At 50.2% G+C, this 5,793-nt stretch overlaps 1 pseudogene; it reads right to left on the bottom strand.

Annotated features, from left to right (window-relative positions):
- Nucleotides 1-418: 418 nt before the first annotated feature.
- Nucleotides 419-1,189, bottom strand: LOC146177230 (uncharacterized; annotated as a pseudogene).
- Nucleotides 1,190-5,793: the final 4,604 nt, after the last annotated feature.

Below are 5,793 nucleotides of genomic sequence, written 5' to 3'. Positions count from 1 at the left end.
TAGCATAGCTCCACAGTTCAAACCTTTCTGAATTCAACGGTATAAGATTTATTAAAATTGCACCACAAAAACCCAATGAAAAGTTCCGTAAGGCTAGTCATGTCACCAAAAACATGAAAAACTCATTTGAAGTTTTGACACTGAGTGCAGAAAATATTGGGAAGAATCTTCGACAAAGGATGTTACTCAGATGTTCCCTATCAGTATCCCTACAAAACAAAACAAAAAGTGAAATGTCGAATGTGTAAGTGTGATGAAATTATAGAGGTTACTTTCGAGAAGTTAGGAGTTGACTTTTTTTTTTGAGGTGAAAGTGAGGACCGGAGCCAAGGAGACGAGAGCTCCACCAGGCAAACAGTTGGGTGGCCCTGAAAAGGACCATTGGGTGTGATACTCGAGCGGTTGGCCGCTAACATCTTCAAAGGAGTCCCCGGCTGTAGTCTCCAGTTGCTCCCGTTTTGTGCCGCTTTGCAAGAGCCTCTTTTGTGTTGCTGCTCTTCTGATGAGCTTCATTTGCCTTGCGCAAACGTAGTGCATCTTTTTCGATGCTTCGACGAACAAGGCAATCACTAGCTTCATAGCCTAGACTTGTAGCGATGGCTACGTTGGTTGCCCTTCTCCCTTGGTTGTAAACAGCAACCGCCTCATCAGCAGCAGCTTGTTTCACACTTTCCAGTGAAGCATTCCCATTCTTTGAAGTTTGGGTCCAGATAACAGATTGTAGGCTCTCACTCGCATTCTGCGTCTTTCCCTCACTGCAGCGTGCCAGCAGGTGCTCATCGCTGAGCCTGGCAAACACTGGCTCCAGAGCGGCCCTAACCGAAGCCGGGAGGGCATTCTTGTGCGGAGGTGGAACCTCATCATTAGTCAAGGCTCTATTATACTTGCACCAAGAGTCAGCACTCTCGGGGCACTTCTAGTGATTTGGGGCATCGTCTGTGGATGTCATGTGCAGGAGTGTAGCTTCCACTGCCTTCTTCATGGCTGGAACGTCATTCCTGTTGCTCCTCAGGGCATAGCCGTAGTAGTTCGTGATTTTCTTGATTTTGTCCTGCGTCAGTTTGCCTTTTCCCCCAAGAGACTCACCCAGAGCCTTCTTCTTCTCGACAAGATTCCGGAGTGCAGTCCCCATTCGCTTGTGGACATGGTTGATGCAGTCCTTCTTTTCAATTGGAATGAAGCCGTACACTTCTGCTTCAGACAAGGCATGTCTCCATCGGCTGTCTCCATCGGATAGCACGGTCGTGTAGCGCAGCCCTTGCTTGGCCAGCGACCTCCGAAACATAGTCAGTGCTGCCTCCACTTCCATGCGGCCAGAATTGCAGTCTATGTTTCGTTGGCACTCGTGGGTGGCAAGCCAGGCACTGTACCCTTCATCTTGTGGCTGTGGCCCCAAGGCACATCCAAGGCAGAAATTTGAGTATACAGTTGAATCCCGCTATAACGAAATTCACGGTGCACGAAAAAAAATTCGTTCTCGCGGAACTTCGTTATCACAAAAATTTGACGTGAAACGCAGAAAGAATTGCCCAAGCAGCAGCAAAGGCGTTTAATGCCAAAAATCTGTAAGCTTGGTTTGCTTACGCTTCACGGCGAGCAACGCCGTCACGCGATTTTCGCACTCGGTCAGCAAACCCATTGCAACATCGTCGTCTCGGACAGCAACGAAATTCCTGATGACATCAAAAGCGTCCATCACCTGTACGGCGGTTGCCGCAGCCGGCGCTTCCTGTACGTCGTCGTCTTCTTCATCGGAAGAGTCCTTATCATTCCGGGCAGCTTTTATGATCTGCTCATCACTCACATCTTCGTGAACAACAACACAAGCGTCAGCGCCGATGTATTCGTCGAGCTCGAGATTAGGCGGCACGGTTCCTATTTCTCCCAGCGTTTTCCAGGCGGCCGCGATCCCCGGAGCCGGTGACGCCTCTTCGTCGTCGTCTGTAACGCCTGGTGTTAGGCCAGCAGAGTGTACGGGTCGACCTTCGGCAAATCCGGCGTGCCTGAAACAGTTCTCAATTACTGAGCGCCCCAGTGTGCTCCAGGCAGCAGACATAATCTGCAGTGCCACGTACAAGTCCACCTTCGTGTCTCGGCCGGTTTCAGTGTTAAAAAGCAGCCGCTGAATTAACCTCCCGCGGTAAGCGCGCTTCAGGCTAAGAATCACGCCCTGATCGAGAGGCTGTAAGACAGACGTGCAATTGGGAGGGAAAAACCTCAGCTCCGTGTTAGTGAGCTTGACTTCGTCGGAGTGATGCGCTGAACAATTGTCCAAAAGCAAGCAAACTTTACGGCCCTGCCGCTTCATGTCGCGGTCGAATGCCATCATCCACTCGGTGAAAATAGCGCGGGTCGTCCATGACTTGTTGTTCGCCTTGTACTGCACAGGTAGGCTACGAGTTCCCTTAAAACAGCGCGGCTTGGCACTTTTGCCTATGACTAACGGCGGACGCTTGTCCGAGCCATCCATGTTTGTGCAAAGCAGCACTGTGATGCGTTTTTTGCTGTGTTTGCCGCCGTGACAGCGCTGCCCCTTGAAGTCGAGCGTCCTAGCCGGCAACATCTCGTAGAATAGCCCGGTCTCGTCGGCGTTGTAAATGTCTGCAGGCGCGAAGTTGCTTAAAATTCCGGCCATGTTACTCGCCTTCCAAGCAGCTGCTCCGTCCACGTCTGCTGACATTGACTCGCCGCACAACACTTTTCCAACGATGTTATGGCGGGCCTTGAAACGGTTTAGCCAGCCAATGCTGGCTTTAAAATCATCAATGCCAAGTAGGCATGCATAGTTCAAGGCTTTCTGCTGGACGATGCTTCCGGACAGGGGGACGTTGCTGGCTCGTGCTTCCACAAACCACGCATGCACTGCTTTGTCCAACTCTTCATGGAGGGGCCGCGTCACCTTTTTGTGCTTCGAGGATGTGCCTGAAGCAAGTGCCATTCTCACGCTGTCCTTATTGCCTAGAATCGTTGACAGCGAACTTGCAGGAATTCCGAAGTCTTCAGCGTTTGCCGCTTTCTTCCTTCCGCTTTCTGCTTGGGCGATTATTTGAGCTTTTTGCTCAAGGGAAAGAGTTTTGCGTTTTTTCACTTGCGTTGCCATCGTGTCCTGCGGATGAAAACTCGTCGTTGTCGAAGAGAAAGGCAGCGAGTGAACAACGCGACCACGACACAAAGCCAAAATGGCGGAACTGCAATCACGTGATTTCATGCTTAATGTGGCTTTGGATTTGACTTGGACTTCTCGCCAATAAAACCAGTTTCGGTTTCGATTTCGATTTTGAACGCGAAAATTTCGTTGAAGCGGAAACGCTCTGCAAAAATGGTTCGTTGTGCAGAGAAATTTAGGCCATTAATTCTTATAGGATACTCGCGGGGAATAAAAAATTATTCGTTGTTGCGGAAATTTCGTTGTGGCGGTATTCGTTGTGGCGGGATTCAACTGTACAACGTGGTCAATCACGAGACCAGTGTACAGCTCAACAATGCAGCCCACACTGATGTGAGAGGTACGACCACGGGTCATCCAGGAACCATCAAATATCACATCAATGTTCCCGACAGGATTCAAAAAGTCTGCATACAAACTCTTGACGACTGCCGCACTTGCAGCTTCACTTGCGGTCACTGTACTCTCACAGGCTTCTACAAATGTTTTCAGGTGTCCCTAAAAGGTCTTGTGGTGCAGGCCTCGGTGTGAGAGGTTCATACAAGCACAGAAGTCCGCAAGGGCAGTCACGCCTTTGCCAATCGTCTGTATGCCCTTCATTGCCCTCATGTTGACTTCGAAGGGAGTGGTGGTGGCAGCTCCGCTTATTCTTGGGGAAGAGAACTGCTTCTGTTCAAAATCGCAGTTTTCGCAGACAAGCAGAAGCTTTACAGCAAGGCCGTACTCCTTATCTGTTGCCTTGCTCAAACGCAGACTTCCTGCGCCGCAGGTTCCGCACTTCGCTTGCGCGAAAAAATTGTTCAAAACCTTCAAGTCCTCAATCACGAACTGGGTACCGGCATCAGCTGTCTGGTAATCCGCACTGACGCCAAGAAGGTCAAACTTGCGCTGGGTTGCCGACTTTTCCGACAGAACGGACTTTGTTTGCGCCGATCGCTCAACACGCTGCGCCTGCTCGGTCGACGAATAGTACACAGCATCAACACGAAGTGTACCACGATCCGAGATACGATTCGTGCTGCAACTTGGTCCCGCGGAGTCGTCATCGGGCAGCGTGCTTGATGTACCCGGCGGATCCAACGAGTCCGGCACTGCAGGCCCCGGCGGCGCACTGGTGGCCGCTGCCTGCTGTTTTTTGTTCCACGGACGTTTCTTCCGGCTTCCAAAAGCTCGTTGCGTGCTCGGTTTCAATCGACTGTCTCCCGGCATCTCGATTGCAAAGAGAAACTCCCGGCACAAGGCGGAAACACGGTATGTAGAGAAACACGAGTGCAAAAACAGACGCGCACGAAGCGCCAGCCACAGCGGCGAACGCAAGAGAAAGAAAAAAAAATGACGTAGACGGTCACACCAGCCAATGGGAGGTGCGGAACGGCGCGCGCGCAAAGCGCGCCGCGTGCGAGCCAATCAGCGACCCGAAAACGGCCTTCGGGAAACCGGCCCGGACCGCCGCTCTGCTTGAGCGACGCCATTTTCAGATAGCTCAAATTGCGCACAAAGAAACCAGCTTCAAAACAAGCCCAAGATGGCGGCGATCGGCCGGCTGCAACGCCGGCGGCGCGCGCGAGAAGTTCGAACGAAGTCTCTCTTTTCGGGGCCATTTTGTCACTGCCGTGGTGTTTTGAAAGCCGATTTTATCGCATTTCCTGACCGAATTCAGCGTTAATAATTTTACTGTAGATGCCCGAAAGGATAAACCTTCTAAAAATGAGTTTTTCCCAAAATCGACTTTTTGACCATTTTCGACCGTTTTAAGACCCGCGTCTCCCCTTAATGAGCCTTTGTGATATGTGGCATCACTTTAAGCATGTGAGATTATTTGTCCAGCTTGCAAGCTCCTTCAGCTACATCCACATGGACATGCCTACTCAGTCTGTATGCCTTTCGAACACATTTAATTAGGTGGGGAAAGTCTCCAAATGAAGTGCATGCATCCATTGTCAACAGGGTGATAAACTTTGTACTTGATCTCTCTGCATGAAGCTCCGAAAGTGAGGAAGCAAAATTAATGTTAGTGACCTACTGAAAAAAACAAAATACTTGCTAGTTTCAACACAACAGCTAACCCACCTTTGATGCCAAACAGCTTCCATTAATTCTCGCAACAAACCATTTTGTGGAATTGAATAATGCATATCTTTAATATCTAGTGAAAACCCAGATAATGTCTTCTTCTCATATGCCGGTCGCCAGGTCAAGCGTGGAGAAGAATTTCGCTCCCTTTAGCTTGTCCATGTTGTCCATGCGAGGCAGCGGGTGTACATCTTTCTTCGTAACGGTGTTAACTTTGCCGAAGTCAATGCAAAACTGCCATTATTCATCGCGCTTGCATACCATCACTACCGGTGACGACCATGCACTCGATGAAGCCCGAATAACTCCCTTTTCCAGCATCTCGGAGACCTGATCATCAATAACTTTTCGCTCGTTGCAGAGTATCGGTAGGGATTCTGGTGGATTGGGCGGGCTGTGTCGGTGTTGATCTCGTGCTCCGCGATGTTCATGCGCCCGATGGGACCCTGTTTTGTAGAAAAGATGTGGCTACCGTATAAACTCGTGTAAGGGCCGCACTTTTTTTTAAAAATCCGGGCGAGTGTTTTGAAGGTGCGGCTCTTGCACGAATAAAA

This window comes from Amblyomma maculatum, chromosome 10 (assembly GCF_055883805.1).
Source record: "Amblyomma maculatum isolate TAMU_Amacu chromosome 10, ASM5588380v1, whole genome shotgun sequence".
Lineage (NCBI taxonomy): Eukaryota > Metazoa > Arthropoda > Arachnida > Ixodida > Ixodidae > Amblyomma > Amblyomma maculatum.
The sequence above is the reverse complement of the archived record's forward strand: the minus strand, read 5'-3'. Positions and strand labels throughout refer to the sequence as shown.